The 19,669-nt window shown below is 39.2% G+C and overlaps 1 protein-coding gene across 4 annotated transcripts in view; it reads left to right on the top strand.

Annotated features, from left to right (window-relative positions):
* Positions 1 to 19,669, top strand: part of PRLHR (prolactin releasing hormone receptor) — a 42,275-nt gene that overhangs the window by 12,137 nt on the left and 10,469 nt on the right. For 2 of the 4 annotated variants that reach the window (XM_026851639.1, XM_026851635.1), the window contains exons 3-4: positions 15,716 to 15,920; positions 16,393 to 16,486. The exons of 1 other annotated variant lie outside the window; for it this stretch is intronic. The gene's annotated coding sequence lies outside the window, so the exon portion shown is untranslated. Of the gene's footprint in view, positions 1 to 1,513; positions 1,589 to 15,715; positions 15,921 to 16,392; positions 16,487 to 19,669 lie in introns of those variants that run through there. One more of the 4 variants, XM_026851636.1, reaches the window with a different exon arrangement.

The raw sequence follows: 19,669 nt of genomic DNA, 5'->3' as shown, positions 1-19,669 counted from the left end.
ATGCAATAATACCACAAATATGTATATTAATAAATATTTTCTTAAATGCATTTGAGAAAACTAGATTTCAAGGGAAAACTTCCCCAATGTGAATTAATACACCAGAAAAAAGGACAGAGCCCAGCAAAAGTACCACTTGACAGGAATGACATGGTGAACAGTTTAAAAACCAGTAATAAATATATGACAGTATATAAATAAATATACAGTAATAAATATATGACAGTAATAAATATATGGAAAATAAACTTATTAAAGGTTAGGTGGAAAACTATTCTAAGAAGGTGTTCTTTGCATCCAGCCTCATAGCATTTCCATTTTGGGTACAAGGTTTTTAAGTTCTTCTGGCAAAAGCGTAAAAGTACAAATGATTCATGTATCAAGATTCATTAAAGACAAATTCAGATAGCATTTTATACAGAAAAAGTTATATTAGTTATATGCAATTATGGGGTAAATTAAGTTAAAATGGGCCTAATCTGAAATCAGCATCCAAACAAAAGGATTGGAATCTAGAGTTAAGTTTTGTGGCTTTGCTTGGAAATAAGACCTCATCCGACAAAAATGTGAAAAACTCACAGTGCTTGCCCAAATTAAACGATAAAATAGTCAATTCATAGTAGTTAATGAGAATCATTACTTTTTATTGCTTGACTTTTCTCTACCTCTTTTTGTCTCTTGAATCGTTTAAAGGAAACCTCTTTGAAAATGGCACATGGAAATCAATTGATTAAATCTGATTGTCCTTTTGTTCCATGGGTTGCCAGTGGAAACAAGCACATTTAAGAAGAGCTTCTGCTTACTCTCTGCAGTGTATCTGACAAAGGCCAGGAGGGCTGATATACATTCAAAAGCAAAATGCGTCCAGCTGTTAGCATTTTGCTGATGAACAGTTTTTCCGTTACACTTTCTGTCATAATCTTGGAAAACACCAGGATATTCTAGCCAGCTTTTAAATTGCCTGGGGGGGTTATTTTGTAATTGTCACACAGATTAGGAACCCAGGTGATGGGATGGACCCAGGTGCCTCTTTTTCAAATGATTCATGGAACTGAAATGCAATTGAAACAGTGAAGGTTTTTCACAATTTTTTCTTTGAAATCTTGTTGTGGTCGCCAAATATTGACAAAATAACAGTCTTCCCAAACTCAGTATATTCTTTGTCTACTTCGTCATAAAACCATTAGAATCATCCTTTAGACCATAAGACTATTTGCCATTGTCAATGGGAATTTGCATGAGCAGCCTTGATCTGGGTTCAGTTTCTACGTAACCCTGTGGTCAGCTATCAGAATAGAAAATTAATGGGTTTGAGGAAAGGAAGAGGAACAGGAGGACAACCACTAAGCCAGTCTGCCCTTATCTACCATGGTGTTCACCTAATGCCACTGTGCCTTCCCTTTTTTGACTCATGTAAGGCCAGGACACACAGAAGTATACCCATTGTTTCAGGTCCCATTGCTGAGTCTTTCCCACTGCTGGAGGACAGGACCGTGTTATCACTGAGGTATCACCGGGATTTATTTAATTGCAAGTTGAAGAGGCTTCTGTTGCAGCAGCTGGATTTGGTCCAGGCCCTCAGGAGGAGGTACATGGACAGAAAAGATAGATGCTATTAATGGTTAGCTGAATCTATTTATTAAAGGGATTATATAACACATGGTGGCTCTGTCAGCTGGAGACAGTGCTTTAAGATTTCCCTTCAAGTTCAGTTTCATAAATTTAAATTACCAGGGAGTAGCATGATGGGATATCCTGGTAGAATGTTTCAGATTTGTGTCGCTTTCATCTTTTGGTTGGAATAGAAATTTTAATGGATTGCAGATATGTTATATTACAATTGCTGTTTAGGTGAGAGCCCAGAATTTTGGCAAAGCTTCTGTTGAAAAATGTCAACAAGCTCTTTTACTTCTCTCGCAGTCTAAACTCTTTGTTAAAGATCACTCAGTTCCTTGCCATGTCAAACTCTAATGGATTTGGATGAGATTTTGATTTAGTCTCTTTTATGAAATAAAACAAATAAGACTATCAGTCAACAATTAGAGGACAGCTGTGCTTTGCTACTTGTGTGTGCCACTTTGCATTGAACGTGGGAAGTCTCAAGGTAGACCAGCTGCTGTTGTAATCACACAGTGTCATAGAGGTCTGGGCAGCGTTGCCACCATCTTCTGAGAATCGCAGCAGCAGCCTTGACAGTGTGAATCTATTTAATTTCAGGACTTACTGTGCTTGTTGAAAGAAAAGACTAATGTTTATACATATTGTTATATGGCATTTCTTGTTCTTGCTTGGCATTGCTCCTGTCATTTGCTTGTTCCCTTCAAAGACTTGTAGCGACCTGTTTGAGCTGGGGGTTCGTGCCGGGAGGAATGTGGCAGCTGTCTGAGGGCACAGCTTGTAAACTGCAGGCACAGAAGCTGCAACCAAGGGAGGAGATTCTCAGCCCAGCTCTGCTGACATCGCCAAGGCTTTGTCACAGAATCACAGAATCGTCTAGGTTGGAAAAGACCTTGAAGGTCATCCAGTCCAACCATTAACCTAACACTGACAGTTCCCAACTGCACCAGATCCCTCAGCAACCCGACTCTTAAACCCCTCCAGGGATGGGGACTCCACCACCTCCCTGGGCAGCCCATTCCAACACCCAACAACCCCTTCTGCAAAGAAATGCTTCCTAATATCTGGTCTAAACCTTCGCTGGCGCAACTTGAGGCCATTACCTGAAATTACTTGTGAATTTGAATTGAATATAGGAAATAGATTCTGCTGGAGGGAAAAAAAAAAGGAGAAGGAATGTTAAAAATATGTCTCTCCTCAGCATTTTGAAAAAGCTTCAGTCCAGATTTGTCTAAATATTTAATTTTCACATCACTGTTTTTTTCTCAAAAAACAACCTTGACTTTTCATACTGACATGGTATATTTTGATGACGGGCAAAAAGGTAAAGTAAACTCAAATGGGAAAAGTGTTGCCTAGAATGAAATTTTTGTGGGTTTTTGTTGTTGTTTTACTCCAGTCATATCCCTCTTTTTTGTAAATTTCTATCCTAAGACAAGTTTTTAGAATAATTAATTCTTCCTTCAAACTGAAAAAATCAATTATTTATCCAGCAAGCAGGAACAGTCATCCTGCCTGGCAGTGTATTAGACTGTAACTCCATTAACATGAAGTGCAAAGATGCAGCTGTTAATTGGCAAAGCAGAAATGTGCAGGGCTGTGCCTGCAGGATAGGAGGGGGTGGATTTGAGCAAGCAGCTGAGAGAACCAGCTTCATGGGCTCGAAGGATTTTAGTGCTCTGGAGCTGTTCCTTAGACTTAGCAAAGGAATGCATTGGAAGTAGACATTCCTGTATGCAATGGTCCCCTTTGGAAAGATTCAAATTCTGGGATTTGCTAAGGTGTGTGATAGACTGATATTACAAGAGTCCACTTTTATAATAACAGGAAAAATTGCACATTATTTATAGAACTTTTGGCTAACTATGGATCCATTTAAGGACTTCATACAGTTCCAACTCTCCTTTGTGATGGCATTCAATAAATAAATCCAACAAGTAGGAAAAATCACACTTTTTATAACAGCTGTTGCCAAAACAAAAAAACAAACCCAACCTCTAAACCCAACCTATATAGTTTTCATAGTTATTTCAGGTGTGTTGCCTTTTCAGCAGAAAAATTGTACAGAAATATTGGCCAGATACAGAGTCTGCTGTCACCAGTAGGAGCATTTCTATGATTATCCATAGATGGGTGAGCAGGTCCCTTCAGTAGGTCACAAGGAGCTAGAATTCTTGTACTCCCTCACCTTAATATAAAAACTGCAGAGTCCCTCTGCTGTGTGGCAATCTCTATGCTGAGAAAAGTTACAGATGGAGCAGAAAAGGCACACAAAGAGACAGTGTGATGAGAGAAGCGTGTCTTAATTCTATGTATTGCTGCCTGATTAAAATAGCGTGAGTGAAACACGCTCTTAGCAAGTACAATGAACATACACAATATTCTTAAATTGCTTCTGCCGAGCTTTTAAATGTATCAGTACTTGTTCCAGTACCAGTCTTTTGTTTAGGAAATGCTCAGCTGCTGTCCCTGTAATTTAATTTCACTCCTGAGCCTTCATCATCACAGTCATTTATTCTGGGTTTGATCTGAAATTGCACTTGTGACACAGAAATGTAGCATGTGGTTCATGAACATCTTTGACGATAGCTTTAAATAGAAGTAAAAATTCTTAGCAAGATGCACAATCAAATCCCAGGCAAAGAAGAAGGCATGTACATCAGACACGGATGCAGGCTTTAACTGTTAATGCATTGAGAAGTATATACTCCTCTCACTTCCCGAGGAGTCTATTGTCCGCAGGGAAGAGGGGAGCTTTCTCTGGCTAAGTGGACTGTGTAACACAGCACAGGCAACCTCAGTCATTGCTTCAGGATTGCAAGTCCTCTGTGAGCCGCAGAGTACCTTCTAGAAAGGCAATCAACCCTTAAATCTTAAAATCTGTCTAAAGATTTTAAGCAACAGGGAATCCATATTCTCAGAAAATAGCTCTAATGTCCAATTAACTTCATAGCTTATGTTTTCTGCCTTATTTTTAGCATTAATTTATCCGTCTCCAACTTTGGCCTCGAGCTCTCATTATGCCTTTGGTAGATTAATAAAACCCTCCATTATCAGATGTTCTCTTCGTGTCTCTATGGATTGGAACAGATTTACCTTTTAACCTCCTCTTGGATGAACTCATACTGAGCTCTTTCACATCTTTCATGAGAACAGTGAAGTCCAGGAAAAGCAGCCCCAGAGTATTTGTTTTTCTGCCACTTTCAAGAGGATATTGAGAAACTGAGAAAGAGCAAATAGCAAAGCAAATGCCCAGCACCCAGCCATGGTGCTAGAAATGGCAGGATTGAGGCAGGCACAGCCAACAGTCTGGTGCAGCAGGGTTTTGTTGGGTATTTGAGGGAGACGGGTGCTCTGAGGAGGATAAGATACCTAGGGAGCTGACTGTGCACCTCGATAAATGGGGCATTTTAGGTTTGCGCAGTGGGGCCATGCAGAAGGTGAGGACAGGGTTGGAAAAATGCTGCAGTCAGGGACTGCAGCTGATCCGTCAAGAGCCATGAGAGCAGTCCCTGACGGGGCTTTGGCTCTGCTCCTAATGAGGCTGGATCATTTGCCATCAGTCCTCTCGCTCAGGATGATATTCCTCTGCTTTTATACCCAAGACTCCTGTTTGAACTCTATCAGCTAGAAGCCACCACAGCCTTTTTTAACTGCTCTGTAGTAGCTGTGCTTGCATCCCGCCTTACTTAATGGTGACTGTGAGACAGCTCTCTCTTTCTCAGCTTCCTCCAAGCACTTCTTATTAATATCACAAGATTAAAGCTGGTGCAGAAGACAGTTGTGCATTTGACAAGTGGTAATTTGGGGTCTGTGGCCATTTGTGCCCCTATTCTTAGCCAAGGCTGTAGGAAGGCTGGCTGGCATGTGTGCAAGGATATCTATTTTTCCGTCCTGTGATAAATGTTGTTTCATTCTCTGCTTTCATCTCTGCTGCTGCTCACCTATCCCTTGTGACATCTGCAGATTTTGTAAAACAACCAAATAAACCTTTCCTTTGAGACGGTGTGATAACCTTTTACTTTCTCAGATAATGTCATCTACATCTGAGCTTGCTTTCTACAATACTTTGGGCCTGTGGATATTGTGGTTTTTAATCCAAATGCCATGTGTCAGTACAATAAATGCTTTACAAAGGCTTATATATGTTAGTGCAGATTCCTTCATCAGCCACATTCATAATTCATGAAAAATAATAAACGTATTTGTGTGTGAGTGTTTATAACTGCAAATATTCCTATTCAAGACAAAGTACATGGGACAGATTAGAAAAGCCTGACTCAAAGACTGTTGGAAGGGGCAGATATAATGTGTTAGAAAGAGTGAACGTGATTCCTTAGAAAATAGTCACAGGCCTTGTGATTGCATTGGATCTACATTTGCATAACAATCACCTTGTCTAACTACTTTCCAATAATTTGTGTAGATGAAAGGGTAATTTTCGTTTCAGTGTTCTCCATGTTACTTAATCTGTGTGGAAGTCAATAGGATTATATTTTTTAGAGTGCAAATGGTTTTCAGTATTATTCACTCTTATTTATTTATATTAGTTTTACTCAAGGAAACTTTAAATATTTAGTCATCTGTTTTAAAACACAAACATCCTGTTTATACTTAATTATACCCATTATACTGAATTATTATTATATGGAGAACCCAGGGTTTAAAAGAAAAAGTGATGATAGGCTGATGTGGAAAGTATCAGAGAAAATCTTCCAGTGTAATAATTGAATTTCCAGATCCCACCCTTCAAAGGATGCCTGTTGATTGTCCAGGGCAGGATGTTGGTATATATAATTCCCAGTTTACCAGGCAGGGCCTTTTCTATAGGACACTGCTATGTGGCCTGGGACAGCTGCTCTGTACCAGGTTTCTATGAGCTGTGGATCTGTCTCATCAAGGTTTGTGAAGGCACCTATCTTGTGAGTAAAGGTGGATGCAGAGTCTGGGTGGTGTTGACCACAGCACGACACCCGTGGGACGGGAAGTGATTCTGCTAAGTGATGGCTAATTATTCACACTGAAATTTTAACTAGTTCTTCCTGTCCTGCACAGCCTTAGTCTAGCTAATACCTTGAAAAAATAGAAAGGTTTGTTGTCTGACGAATGGGTCTGAAAAACCTTGCTAAAATGTCCACTTGTTTCTGGGTGCAAACGAGCTGGAAGAGAGGGGGAGAAAGGAGCATTAGAAACTATTTTGTGTCTTACACAAAAATGCTTTCCCCTTTCGCAGTTGTCTCACAGACATGCAGATGTTTGTTCACTTGTAGACGGGGTAGTTCTGTATTGCCTGTATTATGCTGATTGCTTCCTTTTGGAAGTTTATAAGACTATATTTGTTCACCTATCCGGTGAATGGTCACATGGAGCCAGATTTCCAGGTAATGAATATTGCCGTGACCACACTATATGTCTGCTGAAAAATTTGGAGTTCACATCCAGCCTCTGCTTATTTTTAACACAGACCTCATCTTCTCTGTTCCTATGTGTGGAGAGGGAAACAAGCAGTGTGTCAGTAAGGTCAGCCAAGAGGTGAAGTCACTCTGTGGCACAGTCCATGTCAGCCACACTAATCTTTTCACAGCTGGAAACTGTGCATAAAAGGCCTTTTCTCCTTCATTACTAATTGTCACATGTATGACTGAAGCAACCAGCAATGCCACTTACAGGGTGGACTCAGCAGGGTTGGTTGTTATGAAATGGATGGAATTTTGTACCCACTGTAACTTCACAGGAAAAGATAATTTCTGAGGATGACTCATGTGGATCTGTCTGCCACTTACTGAAAAATATGTGTGTGGGATGTAGCAAAAAATTAGATGGATCTATTGGGTAGCAATAGAATATGCACAAGGAAAAGGTTAAAAATATGTGAATGGCTCTCTCAAGTGACGCCCTGAAATGAGGATATTTCAGGGCAACACGAGCACATGATCTGGTCACATAAGCTTTTCCCAGGAATCAGTGAGTTGTTGATACAATCTGGATTTCAGCCTGTGTTGCTGGGCACAAACGCTTGCAGGTTTTATGCCACTATCAGAAAGGCACAAAGGACCGTGTCAGAGTCAGGGTCTGTCCACCTCCTGCCCCTGGGACTGCTGCCGTGAGTCAGAGATACAGTGGTTTGGGACCAGCCTGTGAACCAGCCCTACTTACTCATCTTTTGGCTTTTTGTGGTATTTTTGAACTAGACCAGTTCCTCAATCCAGCTCACCAGGCAGGTGCCCAAACACTTTCAGCAACAGACCTGAGGGGTGGAAGGAAGTCGGCAGCAGGAGGCAGAGAGAGGAACTGAGAGCCACATCGGCTGGCTCTGCTCTTTAAAGGAGTTCTGCAGTTTGAAGCAAATCAACCTCTGAACTCTAATAGCAGCCTTGACTTTATGACCTGTTGGCTGGTTAGCTCAGCACAGGCATGTGGAGATTTGGACCAGGGCATGTCTATAATCTAGTGAGCAACCCGGTCTAGTGGAAGGCGTCCCTTGGCAGGGGGGTTGGAAGTAGATGATCTTTAAGGTCCCTTCCAACCCAACTGTCCTATGATTCTATGACAATGGCAAAAGAAGAAAAGTCTCTTCAGGTTCTGCAGAGTCGAGTACGTGTCCAGAGCTGGGAGGCCTAGACTGCCCTTGCCGTGAGCTGACAAGGGGACTGAAGATGAAAAGGAATTTGAATTTTTAAAAGATCCAGAAGTTAAGTGCTTAAGCAGTTAAACTCCTTGCCACTGACAGATCTGGGAAGATCAGAATATGTAACCTTTTTCAAGGTGTGTGTTTTCGAAAGGACATCTACTGTTTTGGTAGGTTTGTCAGAGGATCTGGAAAGCCAGCTTCACAAGCAGTCTTCGCCCCCGTACATCTTCAGGATAAAATACTAATAAATCCTTGTTCTTGTAATACTTCAAAGTAGACTATTCCACGACTAATAGTTGCAGGGTTAAGTGCTTGAAGCAGTCTGTATGTTTAAAATACCAATTACACTCCTGAGGCTCAGGCAAAGGTAGAGTAAGGACACCTCAGGAATTCCTGACTCTTAATGCTGCTCTCTTCATTTAGCCTCAATCTGATGTTTAAGTAGACTAATACCACAAGCAAATTCTACCTAATGGAGAAATGGGGGAACATATCTCTGTCTTGGTTTGTGAATTTCACTAACATGGATTTAAAAAAAGTTATATTCAAACCTTTACAGTGTGAATATCATTCCGGAAACCATTTACGTTGGGAAATTCATTGTTGCAATATTAACTTTCCAATCATCCAGTAAATAAAATAGTCCAAGTGTTGTTATGAATATTTTTAAATTACAAATGAATTTAAATTCCAGTAAATTGCCTACCCTGAAATTAGTGGCTCTTCTGGGAAATGTGTGAATCTCGTGTAGATAGCACTTGAACAGGAAGGTCAGTGATGCGGTTTGTTACTTGGAGAAGGAACAATGTTTTCAATATGTATTTTGTGTTTCCTTCTAATAATATTTACAGCTATTAACACTAACTATGCAAACTAAACCGATATTGTTTCCAGATCATACTCATGGAATTTTGAAAAATATTCAATTTCTTTTCATCTGAGATTTCATCTGAGATCTGCTGATCTTGTTAAGATGAATAATAGAGGCAAGATAGTCTTAATTATTAAATTATGAGATAATTAAGTTACTGCAGAACAAATGAGAAGTGATCATTGTATGGAGAAGTAAACACTGCTGTTGATTTTGGGTGAGGATTGTGGTAACTTCTTGCAGTGCGAACATTGGCAAATCACTGTCCAGCTCAACACGCTTTCCTGACTGACTTCTACCAGTTTTTGTTGAGGGGGTGAAATTAGAAGTCAAAAATGCTGAGCTTATTCACATCTTTGGTATCTCATTAGAGATGCCTAATTGTTTGCAGAAGCCCCGACTAGCTGGTTAATGTGTTTCTTCCATGGCATCCAGCTCCTGTGGAGAACTCTCTACAGCAAGATGAGATTGAAGGTGTTTACAAGAAGTTCACCTGAAAGGACCTCAGCAACAGCGTTTGAGACTCTCCTGCGGGAATTTATAGCAAGAATCTTCAAAGAGATAAAAAGGAAAGATTTGTAGGTTAAAATGAGCAAACAAATGATCAAAGCTTCCGAGGTTCTCTTGAATTACTGCTTTCCTGGTTTTTTTTTCCTTAAGCATCACAAGCTTACTGCTCCAGGCAGGTCTAATTAACTAATAAAGACAGGAGAGAATTGCTGAGGAAGGTGTAGAGAACAAAATCTTATTAAAATTTAACAATAAGATATCTCTGTTTCATGCAATATCTGTTATGTTGATCACTTTTAGTGACAACATCCCAACAGTATTTTTATCTAATTATGCAGAAGTGCCAGGTACTGTAGGCCATATAGTCTCTTGTTTTGAAGTTCAAACTGTGTCTTTAACAGTACTAAAGACATATTTTTTTTTTTTTGGTATTCAGACACAATCTCTGACAAAAAGGTGACACATTTTAACTATGCAGCTTTGGTTTTTAAGTCTGTTGCCTGACTGATAACTTTATGGGTTCGGTGTAGCAAGGAAACTATGTGGTAGAACTTGAGGAAGCAGAAACTGAGAAGCAGCCCATAAAATTACCGATCAGGCAATTATCTTAAAAACCAAAGCTGTGTTATTAAATGTGTTTTGGTTTGTTTTTTGTTTTTTTTTTTTTTTCCTGAGATTTTTTTAGATATGTGATGAATGGAGATCAGAAACAATTAGACAAATTTGTGGAAGAAAAGCCCGTGGAAAAAGTCTCTCTCAATTAAACCACTGGTGTAAAATAACCTGAAATGTTGAATGCTGGAAGGGAAAGCATCACTATTTCTGCTTCCCCTTTCCTCTCCCAAGAGATATAACAAGTGATAGACTGCTGGACTAGATAGGTTAGGTAACCTAGCTGTTCTGTTATGCAATTTAAATTCAGCTAGTCATGGACTTAGCTTGTGACTCGAAAAGTCACAAGTACTATTCAAGGGCAAAGAACAGCAAGATTTGGTCAGTGTTGACTTGCAGTTACTTTTCCGCACCTCATTCGATAGTCATAATTTGTCCTTTTCACCTCCTGTTATGGGAATATTTCTCTGTCCTTTTGCACTAAGATCTTTCATTTACATACATGGACCATATTCCTAGTGACAGTATCTAAAGCATGTATGGTTCATGCTTTATGGATAACATATATAATAATTAAATAATATATATAACATATATTCCATTAACTGCATGTTTCTTCATGATCCTTCTCAAACATCTTTTTTTTTTTTTTTTACACATCACTGTGCCTCATTGCCACCCAAAATTATCCCTGTACTTTATTTTTTGACTTGTATTATTTTCTTTTCAAAATATATAGACACTCCGTAGACAACTGTGTATGTGTAGATAACATCTGTATGAAATAATTAGGCATCATAATGTTAGGCAGAAAGACCAAGCTTTCAACACCAAACTTTTATTGACTTATAAAATTTAACAGCTGTGATAGCACAGTACATGTGTGTGTGTGTGGGAGGGAGTTCCTGTGAAAGATTACATTATTTTGGGCTTAGAAAATCTGAGAAACATCTGGTTAACAAATGAGTCCTGCAATAGAGTTAGTTCTTCAGCTGCTTTTTTTATCTCTAGCACTAACGTTAACTGTGCTACTAGGATTCCTGGTGGCAGTGAGTGCTCACCGGTCAGTGGTTATAATGGGGAGCTGAGAGCAGTGTGGTGAGCTGGTCATAATAGACATGAGCATGGGACAGCTGCTGTGGCATGAGAAATGTAAGATATATAGCTTACATTATATATCTTACATTATATATGCTTTTATTGGAGCAACTTACATGTCTGGGATAATGAGGACTCTAAGTTGCCTATGTGGCAGTTGGTGACAGAGGGTCTGCTGACTTGAGGGGAAGACTCTAGATGCCTTATCATGTGTGGGGACAGTGCAGTGCCGACCACATTGTCCCTGCCTGGTGTCAGTAATAGCCTACGAGAAGCATGAGTCTCCCCTGTTGAGCCTTACATCAAGATAATCCCTTCTTTGGCTAGAGTGAATGTCTTGTGCTTCCAGGATGGTAACTTTAGAGTCTCCAGTTGGATGACTAGAACACATTTACACTCTGGCAGCCACAGAGCTGCACCCTTTATGGTACAGCTATGCTGTCAAGGGTGATGGTGGCTGTATGGCAGCAAGGCTATAGCCATCACACGACTTGGAAGACTATGTCAGGTTGATGTAGTGAACTGTACGGGGATCTACAGGGCTTCTTTTGTCCTCTCCTTTGCACCAAATGCAGACCTCCACCAAGCCTTCCAGATCTCTTTCTTCAGTTTATGGACACGGTGTCTGATCTTTGATAATCTGATGCATACAAATTGCTCCAACAGCTCAGGAGTGTCATTTCCCATTACAAGGATATGTAGACACCCCAGTCTTTCCATTTTATGCTTTCAAAGCTTTGTTTCTGTTTCACCTTTAACAAATGAGCAAATACTTGTGATTGTCTCCTCTAAGCCCCATCGACATGAAGGATGTTTTTCAGTCAGTCACAGCTTCTGCGGCGTCTTTGCTATCTTGCTTCTTCCTCTCTGCTTCTGCAGCATTTTGGTAGCCTTCGAGCAGTGGGTATTTTCAGTCCCATGAAATAAGTCTGTGTATAGCAACCGACTAGCTAGACCAGATGGAGGCAACTCCTGCTGTATATGGCAGAAAATAGAGTAACTCTAAGTGCAAAAAGCATTTCAAGTGGCTTAAAAATTGCTTTATTATGGATTATAGACTACTTCTGCTGTCCTGATAATGGGAAACACTATCTGCTGTGATTCATTGTAGTCAAGCAGCATTAACTTCAGAGAGGAAAGGGAAACTGCTCCCTTGCTAATGGGGTATTTTGTGTGGGCAAGCACTGTACCTAGAATAAATAATTTTACTCTACTCATTCAGATCTGTCCTTCTAGGCCCTTTTGATGTTGAAGCTATATACTGTAGAGTAGAAAGTAAGTTAAAGAGTGCCTGAGTAATCGAAGCAAGGAGTAATTTGTTAATCTGAGAATATAATCCTGACATATTAACAGCTCTTAAACTGATTAAGTTAAACAGAAGAGCAAAAAACCAGAAGTGGCAGAATAATCTAATCTTTTCACAAATGGGGATGAAGGCTTTCTAAAGTGTGACACCAAAGATAGACTCCTTGTGTGCCATTTTGTAAGGGATGGGTAAATTTGGGTACCCAACCATTCAGTAGATTAATTTGACTGCTTTTTAACTATCCTCTCAGTCTCATGTTCAGCTGGCCCCACAGGAAGCCAAGGGAGATATATCTCACTAGGCTAAATTCAGTCCTTGTGAATACCTTCCTCTGCCACAAATTATCATACTGCATTAATTGAGAATCTATTTTATCAGGAAACTTTCCCGTTATGAAACATGAATGCTGAGAGGGCATGAGAGATTACCAGTTCTTTTTGGATGTGTGTGTTCAAATTCAGTTGGGTTGGTATGCCACATGGTGCCATTTAATTTAAATTGAATTAATCAGTAGAATATGTTAGCCACATAATTTTAATATTGTCTTGGTAAAATCCTTGACCTATAGAAGTCAAGAACAAAACTTCTGGAAATGCTGGTGAGACGACACCATAACATTAGCTCTGTTATAAAATTAATGCAGCAAAATAAATTTCTTCTTTCCTTCCTTGTCATTCTTTGAATTTTGAACCACTGCTATTTGGACAAACATCCTCCATGTTCTGCTTTCATTTAGAGAGCAAAGGTATTGCAAGGGGTAGTAATAGGGGTTTAAGACCTGTCTCTCTCTCTCTTTTGCTATTTCTCCTGTTGAGAAAGTTGCTTAGTTACTACATGTTTTAGTTCCTCATTTACAGATTGAGTGGCAGCATTTTCCTCCTTAGAGTGTGTTCTGAAGATTAAAATTCCAAATTGGAGGAACTCAGGCTCTCCACGAACCACATCCAAGTGTGGGGAAAAAAGGCCAAATTCTTGTGTGTATAAATCAGATTAAATTGATTTTTCTGCCTCTATTTGTGTACCTTTTCTCTTTATATATTTTGTTTTGCTTTTCCGGTTCCATGAGCAAAACAATACAGCTAGTTGTCATTAGTGTCCTGGAAATTGGTCTAGAAAGAATAACACCCCAGAGCCCACTGATTTTGGCTTCCCTGACCCCTTTACAGAGGGGTCTGTAAGAAATGGTGAGAATTCTTAATGGCTTGCAATACCCAGCTCTAGGGAACTGTGATTTTCCTTGGCAATTATATTTTGTTTCAAGGGAAAAGATGCTCTTTTCACTATATTGCTGGAAAATTAAAAGTTGTGGACGTTGCTCAAAGCTCTTTCCTGAGACGTGCATTTTTATTTTAAGTTAATTGATTACTTATAATGATGGATGATGGGGACAGACTTGGCTTCACCGAGGGCAATTCTAGCCTTGCTGGAGCTGGAGTTTACCATTTATTGGTAAATAAATGGGCAGAACTTTGTCTAATGACTTGAACAAGTATATTAAGAAAATTGGACAGTCACAAAGGATCTTGGAAAAACTGAATTCAGCTTCGCTTATTCATATGAGTTAATTTCAGTCATGGAGAGGTCTGTATTGAATGATTTAGACATCCCATGGTCTTTTATTTATGAGGTCTGTAGGGTCTATTATATTATCTTATAATTTCCATTCTGCCTCAGGTCAAATGCAGATTTCTATAGTACTCAGAGAACTAATAGTGGGAAAGATTTGTTTCCAGATTAACCAGAGGTGGTCCCACACTACAGACTGTTGTGTTTTATATATGTGAAACCAAGTCTGTAGAAATTTTCTGTTTTCATTTTCTCTTTTCAGTGTTCTTTAATTATTTATGAATTTGTGCCTGAAATTTTGCTATACCCTTATAAATCACAGAAGAAATATTTAAGGGATTATTTTTCCTGTTGGTTAAAACCAGTCATAACTGAAAGGTTTACTTAGTTTGTTTATATCTGGATTTTTTTTATAAGCCTTTTGAACAATTTTGATTTCATTATGGCAGCGTGTGCTGCACAGTCTGGCAGTACAGATCCACAGGGTTATAGCTGGGCATTATGTAAATATTATATTTATTTTAATGGGAACATATTATATTTTTAATATGTTTTTAGAGAGAAAAGGAAAATTCTCTGAATGTAAATCTGGCTTTGCTGAATAGTCATTTAAAAAGAGTGACTGGAAAGTGACATGTGTACCCTTTTTAACTTGTATAACATTGAGAGCCTTAGAAATTTTAGCATCATTCATGTTAACACATCAAAGTATTGCTGGCTGAACTCAAATCTCTCTGAAATGCTAATCTGCACCCTTAACTGTAGTGGAATGAACATACAGATGGTTCTTCTAATTACTTGGAGAAAGAAAAGGGGATGATTTCCTTTAATGATTTCCCCTTCTTTCCAGACTGAATGCAGTTCCAGCTCTTCCCTCCAGCTAATTTGACGATTAAAAGATGCCTTTGTCTTGCTTTCAGCTATTGAGGTTTCATCACAATTTGTTAAAACTTTCCATCATGAAGCGAGGTGTGAACCCAAGGCTATGCAGGTTTGGTTCAGAGGTCATGTGAAGGGGAATTATAACCTTGAATATTTAAATGGTGGGGAGGAGGTATTTTCATCAGCTCATCTTATTGCACCAGTGGCAAAGATGGGTTTTTAGGATTCAAATAGAAGCTTGAATCTTAGATGAAGAAGGTCATTGATCAAGGAACAGACCCCAGGTATTCAGGCTCCAGACTCATAGTAGTCCCATTTTCCCAAGGATACAAATGAAGAGATTTGAAACACATTTCTAGAGCTGTTGACTTCACTGCTCTGCTTTGTGGAGTAACACAGACTTCAGAGGAACTGGGGAAAAATGATCTGTGAATAATTTCAGAGCTTTTAATTTTCACTATGGACCAGAACAAAGGTTGAGATTTTCCAAACTCTATCCTGAAAAACGAGATCTGCACACTGTGGAAATAGCTGGCATGATCGCCGGTCTGTTAGCCCACTGCCTCTCTGTACCTCTGGATCACAGCGGTGCAGCTACATGGGAATCTTTTTTCATTGACAGAGATGGTCTTCAGCCAAGTGGGTCCATGCCAGCTGTTGAAATACATGAGGCACAAACCTCCTTCTCTTAGGGTTCATGAGGAGCCACCTGAGGAGAGCTAAGGTCTTTGTTCTGCCCGAGAGCATGGATAAGTGACTGGAAAGGGGACTGGGGCTGTGGGGATGCACATCATGTTGTTCATGGCCTCTGTCTTCAGACCTCAAAAGTGAGTTTCATGTCTGCTGCCTTCTTTCAGCTCAAAACCCTGTTTCTTGTGGGCTAAGGTTAGTTGATGTAAAAAAGACTGGGAACAAAAGGGAATAGATTTAATTTCTTCTGGCTCATGAGCAGAGTAGCCCTTTGGCTCTGTTTTGAAGGTTCTGACCCATAGCTTTTCATAGAAAAGTATATGTCAATGACAGTGTCATCCCACAACTACAAGTATTTCACATCATTTGACATGGCATCAAGCTGCTACTTTTATTTCAGGATTCAATAGAAATTTATAAATTACCATTTGATGGTGAATTTCCCTGAATATTCTAGAAGCTCTCATGGGTATTTTTCTATTAAAATACTTGGTGGGAATAACAAAGAAAAAATAATAGCTTAAATAAATGTAGCTACTTCATTTCATCTGAACCAATACATACAAATCTTCATCACTCCCTATCAATGTTTTCTGTTCTGTTTTTGAGGTGCACCACTTCTCTCCAAGGTATTCAGAAGAAGAGGATTTCAGTTCATGAGTGTAAAAAGACTATTTCAGTGTTCAGATTGACTAACTGTGAGGTCAGAGTTCATTGGGTTTTTTCTCCTTCATTTTCTATTAACCAGAAAGTTGTATAATGATTTTGCTAAATAAAACCGTAACCAGGCTTAAAAGCTTTTTTCCTAATAGAACCAAAAATAGGAGCCATTACTGATATAGGATAGAGTTTTGGCTTTTTTGAAAGTACAATAGTGTGAGCATCTTCAGAAAAGGTTCTGAAGGAGTTTGCTGCTTACATCTGTGTATTTTGTATTTTGATTTTGTCTGCTTGAATCTAGGCTTTACAATGTTGGAAAAGAAACAGGGGAAGGGGAGAATGCTTGGTTATAAATTCTTGCCTTACCTTCTTGTTCCTCTGCAGTGATGACACCTCGTACAGTGACAGGGAAATGTGGTTTGCCTAGGTAAGATATCAGCAGATCTAGATCCCCTTGTCAATTCTACCAGCAATATCTGCCCTTCTCCAGGGCAAAAATTATCCCGCCTCGTCATCATCCTCCTCAGCATCATCCTCCTAGTATGGAGATCACAGTGATCTTTGCTTGGTGTCAAAAAGACTTGTTCATTATTGTGCAGAACATTCTGTGAGGTTCTTGGCTTGTTGCATTTTCAGTGATTAAGCTGTCTTCTGTTTGGGAAGGTCTTACCATGTTCAGTAAGTAATGCTCATTGCAAGTCTCTCTGAACATCTGGAGTACTACTAGAGCAACAAGGTTAAAATAATAAACGAGTCCTACATAACATATATCAGCTCACCTCTATGGAGCTTTTTAATTTTACTCTAATAAGGATATGGTTTTTATGACTCATTACTACTAGGAATGAAACATCTGAAACAATCCTTACGTTCTTGATAAGAACTAGTTATTTTGTTGCAATGCTGAAACAAAATATATGTAGAGTGTTGTAAGAAATGTAAACATATGGGCCATGCTAGACCTCACAGATTTCAGTCAAGTTCTCTTCATGTATTATATAATACTAGACATTGTACTTGAGCCATTTGTGATTTTGACACTGCAGTGTTTTGTTGCAAGTTTTGAGTAAAGTCAACAGAATGTAAAATTCCAGGTTAAGGTTCCCACATACTTTGGTTAATAAAGTCAACACTCATACAACACTGGAGTTCACTTGTTTCATGAAACAATAGGCATTGCATTTGTGGTTGAGTTGGCATTATTCACCTAGAAAGAAGAAAAGAACCTGTTGTTTAAAAAATAATTAAAAAAAGGGGGAAATTTCTCTGCCTCGAGTAGCATATCTTGGAGCAGAGCAGCCACAACAGAGGAGCAGGAATGGGACCACATTTTGCTATCATTCAACAGCATCAGATGGTGAGCACATCCAGCCCTGAAGCTAGTGACCGTAGATAACAGACATTTAGAAACCAGGTAAAGTAGAAGAGATTTTTTTTCTGTAGAATAAAAATATCTGTGGAAAAGAAGATAAATTCTGGGATAGATATTTATTGTAGACATTGCATGCTCAAGTCTTCTAATTGATGGTAGTTCAATCAATGCATTCAGTTGAAAACAACTGTTCACAAAATAAGAGATAAACTGTGACTTTTGCTGTTCATCATGTACCTGACAAAGCTCATACATAAAACCATTTATGTCATCACAAATAGTCACAAAATGAACTAAATGCTTCTTAAAATGGAATGTTAGGGCAACGCTACCTGGAGACTAAACCCTTAATCTAATAGCAATCAGGTAATGGGATAGTATCCATGGAGAATAATAGGACCTACTAACATGAGCTGAGGAACTCCACAGATGAGGCTGGATTCCTGCTTGGTAAGAGTGATTAAATGGTGAGAGAGCATCCAAAGGAAGGGCTGAAAGAGATGGGCCAGAAGGAGTCGCAGTAAAGGAAGTCTGATGGTCTTTGTGGTTTCAAATTTGCATTAGATAAAAAGGTCAGGAAAAGCGAATAAAGCTAGAGAGAAGAATTCTAAAGCAAATATGGTAAAGAAAAGGGCAGGGGAGAATATGGGCAATGTTGAAATCTGAAGGAAAATTCATAATGATTTTCAAAAGAATCTCAAGTCAGGAGTATTGCATTTATAACCAGTGCTACATCTATCAGAAAAGCATGAAGGAATAAACAACAGAAGTGATGTGTGGGTGTAAATCATGTCAGTGGGATTCATCACAAAATGATCATTCACCTTCTACGTTCTTCTAATTTCTTGCACATTAAGCCTTTTCTGCTACATATTTAACCCATCTGACAGCGGATGACTTGAATGGTTTCCGTGACTGACACTGTGAAGCAGGGAAAAATAAACAGCCAACATTTGCTATGGAAGAGAAATGGACACAAAGAAAGAGAATAAACCCAGATGTTGAAGCACAGCTAAAATGGCTACAATGCACAGTCACACACAGAGTGAGAGAATAGTTCTGACAGCAAATGTAGACATATACATTTAGAGGGGGAGGTGACCATAAACCAGCCTGGCTGTGAATATGTTGGAATTTTTTTTTTCTTTCTAAAAAATATCACTTCATTAGTCTAAATGGAACTGTGCTGAAAACATACAGAAGGCTTCATTAGAAGTTTCTGTTAGGTTGGGTGTTTTTTTCCTGATGACATAGGTTATTAAAGTCTAATCTCATTTTTTTTTTTTTTTTTTTTTTTTTTTTTTTTTTTTCCCAAACATGAGTTAGCATGAGAGAGGAGAACGCATTTCCAAATACTGTTCTTATCTCTACATAATGTTATTATGCAAACTATAATCAAACTAGATGACAGTCCTCCAGACAAACCTTTAGAATTAAGAGCTTTCAAAGCTCCAGGGCAGATTGTTAGTGGGATAGTTAATTAAATGGAAGTTGGATTTTATTACTTTGTATAAATGACTAAGAACAGCTGGAATGGTGTTGATCCTCTGAGTTTTCTTCCTTTCTGTTTGACAAATATTAACTGAACTCAATTGCCCCGTTCAAACAGTAAGTTTACTCATGGCAACGTGGTCATTACAGAACATTGGGTTGCCGTTGCCTTCCTCCTTCCGCACTTTACCCATCACTAGGGTAGACGGGTGCTTTGGAAGGAAAGAAGAAACCAAGAAATGCTTTTTCCTTCTTTAGTTCTTGGGGGAGATCCCCCTGGGCCGCAGGGTTGGGTCCAACCGTGGGGTGACCCCGCGCCTCCCGCGCGGGTCGGGGCGCGGGCGCTGTCCGTGGTGCTGCAGG

This window comes from Athene cunicularia (genome assembly GCF_003259725.1).
Source record: "Athene cunicularia isolate RWA chromosome 6 unlocalized genomic scaffold, athCun1 chr6_part1, whole genome shotgun sequence".
NCBI lineage: Eukaryota > Metazoa > Chordata > Aves > Strigiformes > Strigidae > Athene > Athene cunicularia.
Note: the sequence above shows the minus strand (reverse complement) of the source record. Positions and strands in the feature narration are given on the sequence as shown.